This window comes from Erinaceus europaeus, chromosome 5 (assembly GCF_950295315.1).
Source record: "Erinaceus europaeus chromosome 5, mEriEur2.1, whole genome shotgun sequence".
Taxonomy (NCBI): Eukaryota; Metazoa; Chordata; class Mammalia; order Eulipotyphla; family Erinaceidae; genus Erinaceus; species Erinaceus europaeus.
The window spans coordinates 25,486,187-25,504,146 of record NC_080166.1 but is presented as its reverse complement, the minus strand read 5'-3'; the positions used below and the strand labels follow the sequence as shown (position 1 = coordinate 25,504,146).

The window sequence follows — 17,960 nt, the reverse complement described above, 5'->3', positions numbered from 1 at the left end:
TTCCCCTCTTGTTACCCCTAGAATATACAGTGGATAGTAGATTTGCATAAGTGTCTATTCTTGCTATCCTCTCTTTCTTTTCTCTTTCTTCACTGGGATTTGGTTACTATTTTTTCATGGACTGGAGAAATTGTTTGACTAACTGGTAACGATTAAACTCCTTCAATACTTACTTCAGTTGCTACTGTTATTCCGGAGGTTGGTGAGTGCAATTGTCATAAAGGTAGTTAGTACAGTGTTACTTGTACTCAAGACACAACAACTGAGGAACAACAGAGCATAAAAAAAGAGAAACACATAAATTTAAAAAAATGGGTAGATCAAAAACAAATAAAACCGCTACTCCAGTGAATGAAGATAAGAGCCCAGAAGAAACTACAAATCAGCCAGAAGTAACCATAGATAAGAAAAGTATGCAAGCAATAATAAACTTATTAATCACAGAAATGAAAACAACATTGGAGGAAAGGAATGGCAGTATTAGGGAAACAAGAGTTGAGACCCCCAAGGAAAATACTGATTATCTTGAGGCAATTAGAGAACTGAAAGCTGAAATAGCTGTAATGAAGAAAGAAGCTGAGGCAAGGGAAAGCAGACTAACAGAAGCAGAAAACAGAATTAGTCAGACAGAGGATGAGTTAGAGAAAACTAAGAAAGAGGTGAAAGAGCTTAAAAAGAGATTGAGAGACACTGAAAACAACAACAGAGACATATGGGATGATATCAAAAGAAGTAACATTCGTATAATTGGCCTGCCAGAGGAAGAAAGAGAGGAAGCGGAAGCAAACATTCTAGAGGAAGTAATACAAGAAAACTTCCCAGACCTGAATAACAGAAAGGATATCAAGGTTCAAGAGGCCCAGAGAGTACCAAACAGAATCAACCCAGACCTGAAGACACCAAGACACATCATAGTCACAATGAGAAGAAGTAAGGATAAAGAAAGGATCCTAAAGGCTGCAAGAGAGAAACAAAAAATCACATACAAGGGAAAACCCATAAGATTATCTGCAGACTTCTCCACTCAAACTCTAAAAGCCAGAAGGGAGTGCCAAGAGATCTATCGAGCCCTGAATGAAAAAGGGTTTCAACCAAGGATAATATATCCTGCTAGACTTTCATTCAAGCTAGATGGAGGGATCAAAAACTTCTTAGACAAACAACAGTTTAAGGAGGCAACCATCACCAAGCCAGCCCTGAAAGAGGTACTAAAAGACCTCTTATAAACAAGAACATCACTATAATACTTGCAATATATCAGAGTAAACAAATTGTTTTTTAGAACAATGGCACTACAATACATTAAATCCATAATATCAATAAATGTCAATGGCTTAAACTCACCCATCAAAAGGCACAGGGTGGGGGGATGGATCAGAAAACATAACCTAACCATATGCTGCTTGCAAGAATCCCATCTGTCACAACAAGATAAACACAGACTTAAAGTGAAAGGATGGAAAACTATCATACCTGCTTAACGGTCCACAAAAAAGGGCAGGAACAGCCATTCTCATCTCAGACACGATAGATTTTAAATTAAATAAAGTAATAAAAGATAGGCAAGGACATTACATAATGATTAGAGGATCAATCAGCCAAGAAGACTTAACAATTATTAACATCTATGCACCCAACGAGGGACCATCTAAATACATTAAGCACCTACTGAAATAATTTCAAAAATACATCAATAGTAATACAATAATAGTGGGAGATTTCAATACCCCACTCTCACACTTAGACAAATCAACAAAGCAGAGAACCAATAAAGATACAAGAGAATTGAATGAACAGATTGACAGACTAGACCTCTTGGACATTTTCAGACTCCTCCACCCCAAAAAACTGGAATACACCTTCTTTTCAAATCCACATAACACATACTCAAGGATAGACCACATTTTAGGCCACAAAGACAGCATCAATAAATTCAAGAGCATTGAAATCATCCCAAGTATCTTCTCAGACCACAGTGGAGTAAAACTAACTTTTAACAACAAACGGAAAATTATTAAAAGACATAGAATTTGGAAACTAAACAACATGCTCCTTAAGAACCACTGGGTCAGAGACTCACTCAAGCAGGAAATTCAAATGTTCCTGAAAACTAATGAAAATGAAGACACAACCTATCAAAATATTTGGGACACAGCGAAAGCAGTACTGAGAGGGAAACTTATAGCCATACAATCACATGTTAAACACCAAGAAGAAGCCCAAATGAACGACCTTACTGCACACCTCAAGGACTTAGAGGAAGAGGAACAAAGGAACCCTAAAGCAACCAGAAGGACAGAAATCACTAAAGTTAGAGCAGAAATAAACAACATAGAAAATAAAAGAACCATACAAAAGATCAATGAAGCCAAATGTTGGTTCTTTGAAAGATTAAACAAAATTGACAAACCCCTAGCCAAACTCACCAAACAAAAAAGAGAGAAGACTCAAATTAATAGAATTGTAAACGATGCAGGAGATATCACAACTGACACCACAGAAATCCAGAGAATTCTGCGGAACTTCTATAAAGAACTATATGCCACCAAGCTAGAGAAGCTGGAAGAAATGGAACAATTACTAGAAACCTATGCACTTCCAAAACTGAACCAAGAAGAACTACAAAATCTAAATGCACCAATCACAGACAAAGAAATTGAAACCGTTATTAAGAATCTCCCCAACAACAAAAGTCCTGGACCAGATGGCTTCAAAAGCGAATTCTACAAAACTTTCAGGAAACAGTTAATACCCATACTTCTTAAGCTATTCCATAAGATTGAAGAAACAGGAATACTTCCTTCCACCTTTTATGAAGCCAACATCACCCTGATACCAAAAGCTGATAGGGACAGAACAAAAAAGGAAAACTACAGACCAATATCTCTGATGAACATAGATGCCAAAATATTAAACAAGATCTTGGCCAACCGGATACAGCAACACATCAAAAAGATTGTTCATCATGACCAAGTGGGATTCATTCCAGGAATGCAAGGCTGGTTCAACATCTGTAAGTCAATCAATGTCATTCACCACATCAATAAAAGCAAAGCCAAAAACCACATGATTATCTCAATAGATGCAGAGAAAGCCTTTGACAAAATCCAACACCCATTCATGCTCAAAACTCTACAAAAAATGGGAATAGATGGGAAATTCCTCAAGATAGTGGAGTCTATATATACCAAACCTACAGCCAATGGACAGAAGCTGAAAGCATTCCCCCTCAGATCGGGGACTAGACAGGGGTGTCCACTGTCACCGTTATTCTTCAACATAGTATTGGAAGTTCTTGCCATAGCAATCAGGCAAGAATAAGAAATCAAAGGGATACAGCTTGGAAGGGAAGAAGTCAAGCTCTCACTATTTGCAGATGATATGATAGTATACATAGAAAGACCTAAAGAATCCAGTAGAAAATTACTGGAAGTTATTAGGCAATATAGCATGGTATCAGGCTACAAAATCAATGTACAAAAATCAGTGGCATTTCTTTATGCAAACACTAAATCTGAAGAAGAAGACATCCAGAAATCACTCCCATTTACTGTTTCAGCAAAATCAATCAAATACCTAGGAATAAAGTTGACCAAAGAAGTGAAAGACTTGTATACTGAAAACTATGAGTCGCTACTCAAGGAAATAGAAACTGATACCAAGAAATGGAAAGATATCCCATGCTCATGGATTGGAAGAATAAATATCATCAAAATGAATATTCTCCCCGAGCCATATACAAATTTAATGCAATACCCATCAAAGTTCCACCAAGCTTCTTTAAGAGAATAGAACAAACACTACAATCATTTATCTGAAACCTGAAAACACCTAGAATTGCCAAAACCATCTTAAGGAAAAGAAACAGAAATGGAGGCATCACACTCCCAGACCTTAAACTATATTATAAAGCCATCATCATCAAAACAGCATGGTACTAGCACAAAAATAGGCACACCGACCAGTGGAACAGAATTGAAAGCCCAGAAGTAAATCCAACACCTATGGGCATCTCATCTTTGATAAGGGTGCCCAAAGGATTAAATGGAAAAAGGAGGCTCTCTTCAATAGATGGTGCTGGGAAAACTGGGTTGAAACATGCAGAAGAATGAAATTGAACCACTTTATCTCACCAGAAACAAAAATCAACTAAAAATGGATCAAAGGCCTACATGTCAGACCAGAAACAATCAAATACTTAGAGGAAAACATTGGTAAAACACTTTCCCACATACACCTCAAGGACATCTTTGATGAATCAAACCCAATTGCAAGGAAGACTAAAGCAGAAACAAACCAATGGGACTGCATCAAATTGAAAACCTTCTGCACAGCCAAAGAAACTATTAAACAAACAGAGAGAGCCCTCACAGAATGGGAGAAGATCTTCACATGCCAGGTATCAGACAAGAAACTAATCACCATAATATATAAAGAGCTCAGCAAACTTAGCCGCAAAAAGCAAATGACCCCTTCCAAAAATGGGCAGAGGAAATGAACAAAACATTCACCTCAGAGGAGATCCAAAAGGCTAACAAACATATGAAAAACTGCTCTAGGTCACTGATTGTCAGAGAAATGCAAATTAAGACAACACTAAGATACCACCTCACTCCTGTAAGAATGGCATACATAAAAAAGGACAGCAGCAACAAATGCTGGAGAGGATGTGGGGACAGAGGAACCCTTTTACATTGCTGGTGGGAATGTAAATTGGTACAGCCTCTGTGGAGAGCAGTCTGGAAAACTCTCAGAAGGCTAGACATGGACCTTCCATATGATCCAGTAATTCCTCTCTTGGGGTTATACCCCAAGGACTCCATAACACCCAACCAAAAAGAGGTGTGTACTCCTATGTTTATAGCAGCACAATTCATAATATCTAAAACCTGGGAGCAACCCAGGTGCCCAACAATAGATGAGTGGCTGAGAAAGCTGTGGTATACATACACAATGGTATACTTTGCAGCTATCAAAAGCAATGAACACACCTTCTCTGATCCATCTTGGACAGAGCTAGAAGGAATTATGTTAAGTGAACTAAGTCAGAAAGATAAAGATGAGTATGGGATGATCCCACTCATCAACAGAAGCTGACTAAGAAGATCTGAAAGGGAAACTAAAAGCAGGAACTGATCAAATTGTAAGTAGGGCACCAAAGTAAAAACCCAGTGATGAGGGGTAGACATGCAGCTTTCTGGGCCAGTGGGGGGTGGGAGTGGGCGGGAGGGATGGGTCACAGTCCTTTGGTGGTGGGAATGGTGTTTATGTACACTCCTAGCAAAATGTAGACATATAAATCAGTAGTTAATTAATATGAGAGGGGGAAATCAATTGTATGTCTCAAAGGTTCTCAAAAGACAAACTGAATCTTTTTAATATATAGGCTATTTATTTGATATGCGGACTCTCTCAAAAGCCTAGACCAAGTAGATTAGAAGATCCAATAGCACAGCTATATACAAGATACTGGATACTGTACAGCAAACCATAACAAAGGAACTTTTCAAAGTTAACCCAATTAACAAATAATGTGATGATCATATTAACTATCGATTGTCTTTTTGAACCCTAAGACAGCAGGAACCTCACATCTCCACTATAGAGCCCCTACTTCCCCCAGTCCTAGAACCCTTGGATAGGGCCCACTTTCCCGTATGCATCTCCCAATCCAAACCCAATAATATTGCATCCACTGATCACAACCTAAGCGACGCAAAGATTACCACCTCAACATGCTTCACCTCAGACTGTATCCAGAGACTTCACGTGTGGAATGACAACCCTTCAGCTTCATTACCCGGGTGAGACCTTTCCTTTTATAATACACTCTAATTTCATCTCAGGTAGTTCACTTTCTAACAAAGTCCCATAACCTTGATATACACCAGTTTCTGTGAGAGAGAGCTTATGTGCACATGTATCCATAAACTACTGCAAAATATATACCTGAAAGCAGAAGTACACTAGAGTTTACAGTGAGTACCCCCCTAACACTTCCTCTCCACTATTCCAAGCTTGGGATCCATGATTGCTCAACAAATTGTTTGGCTTCATATGTTAACTCTCTTTTCAATCACTAGGTTCCAGATGCCACCAGGATGCTGGCCAGGCTTCCCTGGATTAAAGACCCCACCAATGTGTCCTGGAGCTCAGCTTCCCCAGAGACACACCTTACTAGGGAAAGAGAGAGGCAGACTGGGAGTATGGACTGACCAGTCAACGCCCATGTTCAGCGGTGAAGCAATTACAGAAGCCAGACCTTCTACCTTCTGTAACCCTCAACGACCCTGGGTCCATGCTCCCAGATGGCTAGAGAATGGGAAAGCTATCATGGGAGGGGGTGGGTTATGGGGATTGGGTGGTGGGAATTGTGTGGAGTTGTACCCCTCCTACCTTATGTTTTTGTTCATTAATCCTTTCTTAAATAAAAAATTAAAAAAAAATAAAAAATTAAAAAAGCAAAATAGGGAGTTGGGTGGTAGCGCAGCGGATTAAGAGCATGTGGTGCAAAGTGCAAGGACCTGCCTAAGGATTCTGGTTGGAGCTCCAGGCTTCCTATCTGTAGGGTAGTTACTTCACAGGCGGTGAAGCAAGTCTGCAGGTATCTATCTTTCTCTCCCTCTCTATGTCTTCCCCTCTTCTCTCCATTTCTCTCTGTCCTATCCAACAACAACAACATCAATAACAACAACATTAATAGCGACAATAATAAAACAACCATGGCAACAACAGGGAATAAACAAATAATAATAATAAGCAAAATTAAATCATAATATTGGGATCAGTAGTTGGCACACTTAGTCGTGTTCATGCTATCATGGTCAAGGAACTAGGTTCAAGTGCAAGGTCTCCACCTGCAGAGGGGAAATTCATGAGAGGTGAATCATTTTTCAGATGCCTCTCTCTCCCCCCCTTTCCTTCTCAACTTCTCTTTTTCTCTATCAAATAAATATTCAAAATCAAATTACAATATCAGCATCCACCCCATTATTCCAATCAATTTTGTGTGCAATTTCATAATTGATAATGAAATGGTGGTTGGGCAGTGGAGCACTGGGTTAAGCCCACATAGTACAAAGCCAAGGACCCAGTCAAAGATACTAGGTAGAGCCCCAGGCTCTCCAACCAGAGAGGGTGTCACTTCACAAGTGCTGAAGCAGGTCTTCAGTTATCTATTTATTACTCTATCTTCCCCTTCCCTGTCAATTTCTCTGTCCTATCCAAAAAAAAAAAAAAAATCGAAAAAAAAAAAGTCCTCCAGGAACAGTGGGTTCATACATAGTACAAACACAGAGACCCAGAGACCAAAAAAAAAGACAATGAAATTACGAAGTCAAATAGATAAAGTACACCTCCCATTCTGGTGCCAAAGAAAGTCAAGAATAAAGTTTTGTGGTATCTGAGGAAGGACATTAGTGTGCCTCTTTACTACTTGGGGATTGAGTTTCAGAGTGACAATTCCTTCTGTGAAAGTGATTTGAGGGGGAGTTTTACACATTTCAACATGGTCCTTTACAAATAATGGGACTTCTGTGAGCTCTGTTTCTTCTCCATTTCTGAAGGCAGTGAAATTTATATTTGACCCATATCAATGGGGCAGTGTTTGTGGATAGAAATGAGTATAGAGAGAGACGGACAGTGGTGCAGCGGGTTAAGTGCACGTGGTGCAAAGTGCAAGGACAGACTTAAGGGTCCCGGTTTGAGCCCTGGCTCCCCACATGCAGGGGAGTTGCTTCACAGGCTGTGAAACAGGTCTGCAGGTGTCTGTCTTTCTCTTCCCCCTCTCTGTCTTCCCCTCCTCTCTCCATGTCTCTCTGTCCTATCCAACAAGGACACCATCAATAAACCACAACAATGTTAAACAACAAGGGCAGCAAAAGGAAAGTAAATAAATAAATATAAAAACAAACAAAAAAAGAAATGAGTATAGAATGAAAGTTATTTGGGGCTTCCAATGAAGCGGCAGTAATAAGCTTATTGATTATACTGGAAATGTAAATAAGAACAATAAAAGAAGAAATTTTATTCTTCATCAGATGCATCCTTACTGTGTAATCTGGTGTACAGAAAGTATGAAAGAAATAGGCCACGTTGGGCACCATTTGTTCTTAAGGTTTGGGGCCTCCAACTGGCTGGGCTAGCTTTGTGGCGGTGAACAGAGACTTGAGGACACACGGCTGGGCCGGGAAGCAGTATTTCTTTATTCATGAACAACGATTCATAAACTAACCCAAACCAATCATAAACTAACCCAAACCAATCACCACACAGATCTGTCCTGCCTCCTTCTCCGGTGGCCGTGCCAAGAACGCTGGCACTCCGTAGCATTGGGGGCAGGGAGAAAGTGAGGAACGAAACTAGCAAGGGCCAAACCAATTCTCTCAGAGGTGGGGGTGGGGAGGAGACCAAACCAATGTGAAGCATACAACAATACACGCTTGTCTGAATGCAGAATATATATTGAATAAAAACTCAAATAGAACTATTCATTAGTTAAATGCAAATAGAGAAATATTCTTTACACCCTACGCACAGAATACAGACATTTTACTAAAATAATGCACATTTCAGTATAAAACTGAAGTAAAGCTAAAACAAAACCCATAGCTCATGTATATGTATGCAGAAAGGTTAATTGCCTAGAAATACAAGAAGGTCAAAATCAGAACTAATACAGATATGACGGAATTAACTGATAATAAACACTAATAAACATGGACTTTTATTACTATATATGATGGATGCCTTAAAATTGATTATGTTTTATCACAGTCACACTTTTCAAAATGTCATATTTATATTCAAAAGGCCTATTATAGAAAACAAAAAAATATCTATGGTTATCTAACTATTTTGTTGAATGATTTTATGCTTGGATACCTTTCCTTTCCTATTAAAATTCATAGCTCTGCAAACTTAAATGGCAAGCTACCTCAGAACTCCCAGTCCTCTAAAATATTGCTTCTTTTCTGAAATCAATATATAACAAAGGGTGATTAAAGTAAATTTAGAACTTAGTAGATTGGAATCAATCTATATATGTACGTTAGAATAGTAATGGATGATACTACTAATTACTAGCTTTTAAAATAATGTGTATCATTTGATATAGTAATTAGTTGGTTCTGTACATAAATGTATGATGATGATTTACTAAAATTAGTGTGCAACCCTGTTGCTGAAGAAAATAAACATGACCTGGGAAGAGAGCTCAGGCTAGAGCTCGTTCCTTGTATCAATAGATCTGAGACACCAAAAAAAATAATGGAACAAATGCCAGTGAAATGGCTCACATGGATAGCGTGCTACAGCCCAAGTTTGAGACTGCTAGCCTTACCACATTGAAGGAAATTCCAATGCTTTGGCCTCTTTCACTCTCTCTGTCTTTTCTGTCTCTATCTACAAAATAAGAAAAATGTAGCAGTGCTCCAGTTCTTTTACTGTTAGTAAAAAGGAAGCTAAAATATTTTAGAAGAAAATAAATTTGTAATGTTAAAAAAAAATCTAGAGAGATCATCTTGGTGGATTATTTCAGGTCTTGACATTATTTGACTAAAAATAATCTAGATTTGTATTGGCTATGCCTATTAGGATAACTTGAATCTGTTCTATTTGTCTATTTCCCTCCCTTCTGTGACCACTGAGCCATCTTGAGAATGTGGATCTCTTAACAACAACCGAGAGTAAGAAGTGTACAAGCAGAAATAACCAAAGCCTTTTTAAATTGTATTAACATCATATCTGGTCATAGTTGATACTCTCAAGTAAGTTACAAGACATCTCAAAGTCAAAGAAGAAACTTACTATAAATCTATAAAGCAAATTATGTGACTATGTAAATGGGCAAAAATTTAGGGTAGTTATCTGCCCATATCAGGTCTCCATGTAATATTACGTCCCTCTTCCATATTGCAAATTATTATTGCCTCACTCTAGAAATAACAGTTACCCCACCTAATTATTTATCAGCATTACAATCTAGGAATTATAATCCAGAGTCAGTTGTCTTTTATTTGAAAGTCCATGAACTAAGAGAACAATATCATTTTAAACATCCAACCTATATCAGTAAACAGTTGCAATAAAAAATCTTGTTTGAAGTATAAATCTACCTGGTAAACTAGGAAAAAATGAATATATATATGCATAAATATTGTTTTATTTTTTGTTTTATTTATTTATGTTTATATTATAGAATTACATGTTGACAGGGGTTTGAATCCACATAATTCCCACCACCAGAGTTCTGAACCTTCATTCTCCCCACTGCAATCCACCACAGTTCCCCTAAGGTTATAGACACCGGCCAACCATCTTCTCTACAACTATCAGTCCACATTTATACATAGTTGCCCCTTCTTTTTCTGATTCAATCCTCTTTTCCCTCTAAGCCACTCATGACATCATAACTACCTCCATATGTCTCTCTACTTTCCTTCTCTCTCTGTGGGTGCTGATGGAGCTGGAGTTCAGAGTCCTCTTACCTTAATCCTATCACTTATCCCCCGCTTGGGGTATGGATCAAGGTCGTTTATAGGGAGCAGAAGATAGGAGTTCTGGCTTCTGTAGCTGCGTCTCCACTGAGCATGGGCATTTACAGTTTGATTCATACCCTAGCCTGTTTCTATCTTTCATTTACCATAGAAAGTCCCTCCTTTACTTGGAAAAATCTTACTTCATATCTTTTACATATTCTCAAAAGTGTTAAAGCTCTTCAAAGTATGAGGTGTGTTCTTTTTTTTTTTCTTTTTTTTGTGAAGTGCATCACTGTTATAGGATCCCCAGGTCTCTGAGAGGACACACTACACAGTGATGCTTTACTATAGGAGACAGTGTTTAATATACAGGTAGGACAGAGCTGGATTCATGTCCATAGAAGACTGGGCTCCAAGCATAGTGGCACTTACTCTTTTCTATAGTTATCAGTTTCCCCATAGTAACGCATATCAATAAGCTTAACAGGTTACTTTTTCATTTCTGTATACAGAGAGCACAAATTGTTTTGTTTAGCAGATGACTCTAGCAGAAATAGCAGATTCTGAGGCAACCGACCAAGGCCACTTTGATTACAGCAGTAGAAAGTCCTGTTTATCCTGGAGAAGGGGTAATCTTACTTCCAACTGCATTTATTAAATATTTTTATTTATTTATTATTAGATAGAGATAAAGAGAAATTGGGAGATAGAGTAGGAGAGAGACAGAGACACAACTGCAGACCTGCTTCAACTGTCATGAAGCTTTCCCCCTGCAGGTGGGACCAGGGGCTTGAACCTGGGTCCTTGCACAGTGTAATGTTGGTACTTAACCAGGTGCACCACCACCTGACCTCCCAACTGCATTTTTCTTTAAATAAGAAGTGAATACTTAATTTTCTCTTTAAAGTTAATACTTGCTTGCCTTATCACAAATGCAATCTCCTAAGTTTATTTTATATCTTTCAGTTTGATTATGACTTTCATGTTTCATGTGATTTTTTATTGTCTTGTATACAAGTATTTTCTATTACTGCATCTGGAAAATGATGCATATCAGTTAATGGAGGGAAGTACTGGGGTTTCTGTGGGCCTGAGAGTCAAGAAGGAAAGAACCAAGTCTGAGTTTCCCCCCTTATGCTCACCTCGGTTGAGAGAGACTTACCAAGAGGTTATCTTCTCAGACCTCCATCCAAGGATGGGGGTGGTACTCCCTTAGCTCTATCAGGCTTACACATGGTCCCAACAATGAGATAAGGAAGGGAATAGCCTCTGTCCCCATTCTGAGAATTTGTGCCATGTCTTATCTTCATAATGAATTGATAAAAGAGCATGAATATTCACATAAATTAAACTTTTATTAAAACCAAAATATGTTAGTGAAAGAGAGAGACAGAGATATAAAGAGATAAAGAGTGTCAGTCCCAGTTCAGGACACCAGTATGCCGGGCTAGCTTTGTGGGCGGGAGACAGATGACGAGGGACTCATGGCTGAATGGAGAGCAGTATTTCTTTATTCATGTGGAATACAGCACAATCTAAGCTATCTCTAATCACAATCTTCTCCTTCTCTCTCTTTCCTCTCTCTCTTCTGGTGGAAGAGTAAGGAACAAAGGAAGTACATAGGATAGGGAGTGGGGAGAAAGAAGAAGCGCGAACTAGCAAGGACTAAACCAAAATCTCCCAGAGGCAGGGGGAGTGAGACCAAACCAATGTAACAGAATGACCATGGAAATAGACCACAACATCAAGCAATGTAACAGAAGGGATCCCAGAAGCAGAACTAGAATCATACCAACAATTCCCCCCTTTTCTTTTTAACTAATTGACCATAGTATCAGGAGTGTGGGGTGAACAAAAACCTATATCATACAGGCATTTCCAAAAATGCCCTCTATTGGCATTATCTAGCAAGGAGGGGGGTATGGCCTATAGAGTCCCAAGACAGCTGGCTGCAGCCAGTCTTTGAGAAACACAGCAGCATAAAGAGAAGCTGCTGTACTTTCCAAGAGGTGTACCAGTAAGCGTAATAGAAGTGACAGTTCAAAGTAGATGACCATGGAAGAAATGCCAGGGGGTGAAATGTTGCATGAGGAAGGTCAGCCACTGGAATTCTGCTTTTCTGTAGAGAACTTGACAGCTGCAATTCACTTACTTGTGAAACACAACTTGTAGCAGCTTAGAAGTTTACCACAATTGATAACTCCATTATAATTGGAAGTCCTTCCTAGTATGATTTCAAGATTGTTTAAACAGTTTAAACTCAATAAAATGTGGAAAGGTAAACAGAAGAACCATGTTTAAAAGCTGCAGGCATGAGAATCATTAGCATAACCATTGTGAAATTTATTGTTCCTAATTGAGAAGGTATTTGAGAGCTTTACATATTAATAATGTCTTTTTTTACTTTGTGTTATACCCGTATAAGATGGAGCCACACCCTAGGTGTGCACAGGTTTTTTAGACCAAATTAGTTAAAAATAAATTGATTTTTAAGTAATTTTTACCTCAGATTTTAAATGTAAATTAATTTTACCTTTATGAGAATTATGTTGAAAACTTTCTTCATTTAACTTTGCCCGGTAAGAATATAGCCTTAAAGTCACATTTCTAACCTTAAAGTTAATGTTTACCAAACTTCAAACACACACATAAACATGGTCTTCAATACACAAGGAGAAAAACTTTTGTTATGAAGACATGTCATTTTAAACACTAATTTAGATCTGTACTGTCTTAGTTGTTAGGGGCGTGTGTTGCTGGCGGTGGCCTCTTGTGCAACTTCACTTCTAGGAATTGCAGGGGTGTGATCACTGCTCTGATGTCTGCATATTGTAGTTCCTCTGCCGTCAGAGCCGAGCTGGGGATCTCAGCCAGGGGCCCCAGTCCCGGCAGGGAGCCTGCAGTCTCCAGGTGGTCCAGAATCTACCCAGACACCACAGCAAGAGAGCAGGTGGGCCAGCCGTGCAGAAGACGCTGGCTGAGGCACCCCGGGGTGGGGGCCAGTATGGGCTGCATCTCTGCCCGCCATGCCCACCGCCCTGCTCCCAGCGGACGAGCAGCGTGGAGGGAGCCCACACCCAATGCCCTGCATTATGTGGTGGTGAGCAGCCTCCTGTGGGTGGGTGGCAGGCAGAAACCAGAGTGTGAAGAGCAAAGTGTTCCAGAGACAGAGAAACTGTCTCATGAAGAAAGGGCAGAGGCCTTTGGAAACCTCTTCATAAGTAGAAAAGCAGCCCATAGTGGATAGGTAGCCAAACATCTTCGTTTATCTGGGGGATGGGCAGGTTAGGTCCCACGTTGTTGTGCCGTATGTCAGTCCCAGTTCTGGGTGCCAGTATGCTGGCCTAGCTTTGCGGGTGGGAGACAGACGACCAGGCACTCATGGCTGAGTGGAGAGCAGTATTTCTTTATTCATGTGGAACACAACACAATCTAAGCTATAAAATCACAATCTTCTCCTTCTCTCTCCTCTCTCTCCTCCATTGGAAGAGTCAGGAACAAAGGAAGTACATAGGATGGGGGTGGGGAGAAGGAAGAAGCACGAACTGGCAAGAACTAAACCAAAATCTCCCAGAGGCAAGGGGAGTGAGACCAAACCAATGTAACAGAATGACCATGTAAATAGACCGCAACGTCAAGCAATGTAACAGAAGGGATCCCAGAAGCAGAACTAGAAGCATACCAACAAAAGAGAAAAGAGGACTCAAGAGCATTATGATCACATGGTATTCCCAGGAGAGACTGGGAGTTAAGAGTAGAGAATACTTACATTATGCTGTGGGAGAGAGAGAGAGAGAGAGAGAGAGAGAGAGAGAGACTGACTACATATGCACTCTGTTCCTGGGCTATAAACTCAAAATCCCACCTACACCTCCCAACTACAGCTATAACTACTCCCATTTCTGGGTGGTCCTCCTCTCCCTCAACAGAACTATTATTCTGTCTCCCTTGCCCAAGAATACTTTTCTTTAAGTGTATTGTCTTCAGAAACTGTCCACTTCATTTCTATATTAAAACATATTTCCTTAAATATCTAAAAATGATCCTAATATAATCCCCCCTTTTTTTCTTTTCAGTTCAAAATTAACTTTTACCTTCTTGGTTCAGTACAGTTACTGACTGCATTGAAAGTTCACAATTTTATAACACAGCTACCCTTCTCTGCTTGACATTGTTATCACTGACATTCTCCCTGCTTTTTTTTTACAGAAATAGAATAACAGGATGCATCTAAAATACAAGATGCAGAAAATAATCAAAGAGATAGTAAAGGAAGTTTAACAAATGCTACAGATATCAGAGTGGAAATAAATTAATTTAAAAATCATTATAATTAATGCATGAATAGCAATACAGAGCAAGCTACACAATATGGGCACACCTGAGTGGTCAGTAAGAGAGTACTGGATTAGGCTTAATATCATTAATTTGACTTTTATTAAATGAAGATGGGTCTAGAAGAATTACTCCAAAACAATTGACTTCAGTGGATCCACTCCATTGAGATGGGACTAAAAGGCTGCCTCCACTGGTGAGCATGGGGACTACATTCCTAATAAGGAGTACAGTGAACTGACAATATGTCCTGTCAATATTCAGCTCCTCTGTGGGGGGAGGGGAGGAAGAACAGTTTCCGTATCTAAGGAAACACCTAATACTTAACAGTCAAACTCACCAAATTTACAATCTCAAAAATATAGAATCAAGAAAAATATTAAAAGAAACTCAACAGCTAATTTTTGTCCTTGTACAAAATCAACTTTAGGAGACTTGAGACCCCTAAAGAGTTACAACTATATATATAAAAAAAAGCAGAAGCTTTTTATTTTCCTTTAAAGCAGAGGCTATTTATTTTCCTTTTTGTTGCCCTTGTTGTTTTATTGTTGTAGTTATTATTGTTGTTCATGTTCTTGTTACAACTATATATACATATATATATATATATATATATTTAAAGCAGAAGCTATTTGTTTATTTTACTTTTTGTTGCCCTTATTGTTTTATTGTTGTAGTTATTATTGTTGTTCTTGATGTCATCATTGTTGGACAGGACAGAGAGAAATGGAGAGAGGAGGGGAAGACAGAGATGGGGAGAGAAGATGGACACCTGCAGATCTGCTTCACCTCTTGTGAAGCCACTCCCCTGCAGGTGGTGAGCCAGGGGCTCAAACAGGGATTCTTACACTGGTCCTTGAGCTTTGCGCCATTTAACCTTAACCTGCTGCACTACTGCCAGTCTCCTGAGTTACAACTATATTATGAGAAGATATAAAGATTGTTTAGACAAAGAGATATGTATGAAGAAATTATTAAATGTTTTGAACTCCACCACCAAATCTTCTGTAACAGCCTCTCTCATTAAATCATTCAATCACTTTTTGAAAATGTAAAGGAAAAAAACACTCTTAATATGGAGAATGAAAGAGACTAAGTGTTTATGGGCCCAGCACGCTTCCGCTGCACTGCTCTGCTATCTAGACTAAGTGTTTAAAGAAGGACATTAATAACAAGTCAGTGTCAGATGTTTCTATTTTTATTTTATAACCCAGATTTAATTAAGCAAAATGATGATAAATCTTAGTCATCTAGCCAAAACTAATTTCTGTAGCAGATAATATTTTAGATATAATTAGGAAAGGGAAAATTACAAATTTATAAAATGCATTTAGACTAAAATCTTTTAACTCTAGGATGGCTGTAAAAAAAAACTCCTTAAAAGAAAAACAAAACTCAAAGTTAAATATTATGCATTAATAATTCTTGTGTGGAGGATTATACTCAGTAAATGAGAACATAATTTGTAAACTTAAATTTGAAAGGGTAGTACTGGACAGAAGTTCAATTCAATTGGATTAAAAAAACCTATATAGCTAGCTAGCAATGGTGATTTTAATGTAGTTTATTGTTATGGTGCAAATTAAATCATCCATACTCCTGTGGATTCTTAAATTGGACAAATAGTTGAACAAACATGAATCAAATTGATAAGACAGAAAGTTATTCACATTAATTAATACATATTAATTAACAAATATGAATAATATAGGTCCCTTTTGTATAAGTGAAAAAGACCAGCAAAGCTGACTAACTCACCTCTGTGGTACCAGTGAGAGCAAGAGCTCCCCATTTTGAGAGTTCCTCCATCTTTAAGACTTGCTTTATAAGTAAAAGACAGTAAAAGTTGAGAAGAAAGCTAACCTCTCCCCCAAGAACACCTGAGTCATCTGGGCAGCCACAGATGACTCCTTTGAACTTACAAGAATGATGTTGCAAAATTAGTATTTATGTGACTGTTTGAATTTTTGCAATACCCACTCAACTTTACCAGCTCATTTTGCTTATGTGTACCTGCTCTGCTGAGATAAAAGACTGATGTCTTAGATAGAGATTAGAATGTACTGTTTAGATAAAGATGTAATGTGTAATTTGTACCCTTTGCTTTGCTCAAGGCATTGCTCAAGATGTAATATCCCCCCCCCCGTACCTGAACATTATAAATACCCTTAGTGTTTAGAGAACCTTTGTCTCTCTCACCCAAGCAACAGGGCCACTTTTGGCACTCTGGCTTGGGGGGAGAGGGGAACTCAGCTCTCCTGAGGTCCCTGTGTGTGTGTCAGTTTCTGTATCTTTACATGTATAAATTTCTAAACATGGCTATTCTATGTGCTTGTGTGAATAAATCTTTTTGAACATCATTACTCTGTCCATGTCTCTTGGTTTGTGGTCAGGCTTGGTCAGTGGCTTCCTAACACCAGAATCATAAGTAAGTAAGTGAAGCTAGGACAGACAAAACTGAAGAAGCAGGAAAGTTTCAGTGATGTTTGCTTTATTAGTTTGTCATTGTTTCTGGGGATTTGATTTTTTTTTTTTTGCCAGCACACAGCTCAGCTGTGGTTTATGTTGGTGCTGGGGATTCAGCCTGAGACCTCTGAGCCTCATGCATGAAATCCATTTGCATAACAGTGATTCAGCTCCAAAGAAGGGAGATTATCAGGGAAAGTCCAGTAAACAATGGTGTGCCAGTATAAGTTCTGCTTTATATGTAGAACAGGCAACATTAGCACTGTTACCAGAACAGTGAATGAGATGCCCTATTAGAGAAGAGTTTTCATACAAATAGCTTTTTCAAAGGCTACCTCCATCATTCTGTTAAGCTCCTCCCCTTGAAATTAACCTTTTTGTCAAAGTTGCATTTTGAGTGTGGTAGATTTTTATTCCCTAACAGTTTTTCACTTAGTTTTTGTAGCCATGTATGTAGAAAATCTATATGGCTTGTTATACAAACTATAAACGAAAACAAGCACACAAAAAATTCAGGAGTAGCTGCAATTATTTAATTCAAAAAAATCTCACTATATCATAATTGTTAGCGAGCTAAAATCAAACCACCATCCACTGCAAGGAAACAAAAGATGTTTATTCACGAATTCAAATCCAGGCTGAGTGGTGACTGACAGCAGTCCACCAGCTCGACCCCGAACA

At 38.7% G+C, this 17,960-nt stretch overlaps 1 long non-coding RNA gene across 2 annotated transcripts in view; it reads left to right on the top strand.

Moving 5' to 3' along the window:
* The window catches only part of LOC132538596 (uncharacterized), a 287,814-nt gene that overhangs the window by 194,091 nt on the left and 75,763 nt on the right, over positions 1 to 17,960 (top strand). Inside the window, exon 1 of one of the 2 annotated variants that reach the window (XR_009549936.1) lies at positions 5,928 to 5,978. The exons of the other annotated variant lie outside the window; for it this stretch is intronic. This is a non-coding gene — a long non-coding RNA (uncharacterized LOC132538596). Of the gene's footprint in view, positions 1 to 5,927; positions 5,979 to 17,960 lie in introns of those variants that run through there. 2 annotated transcript variants of the gene reach the window in all.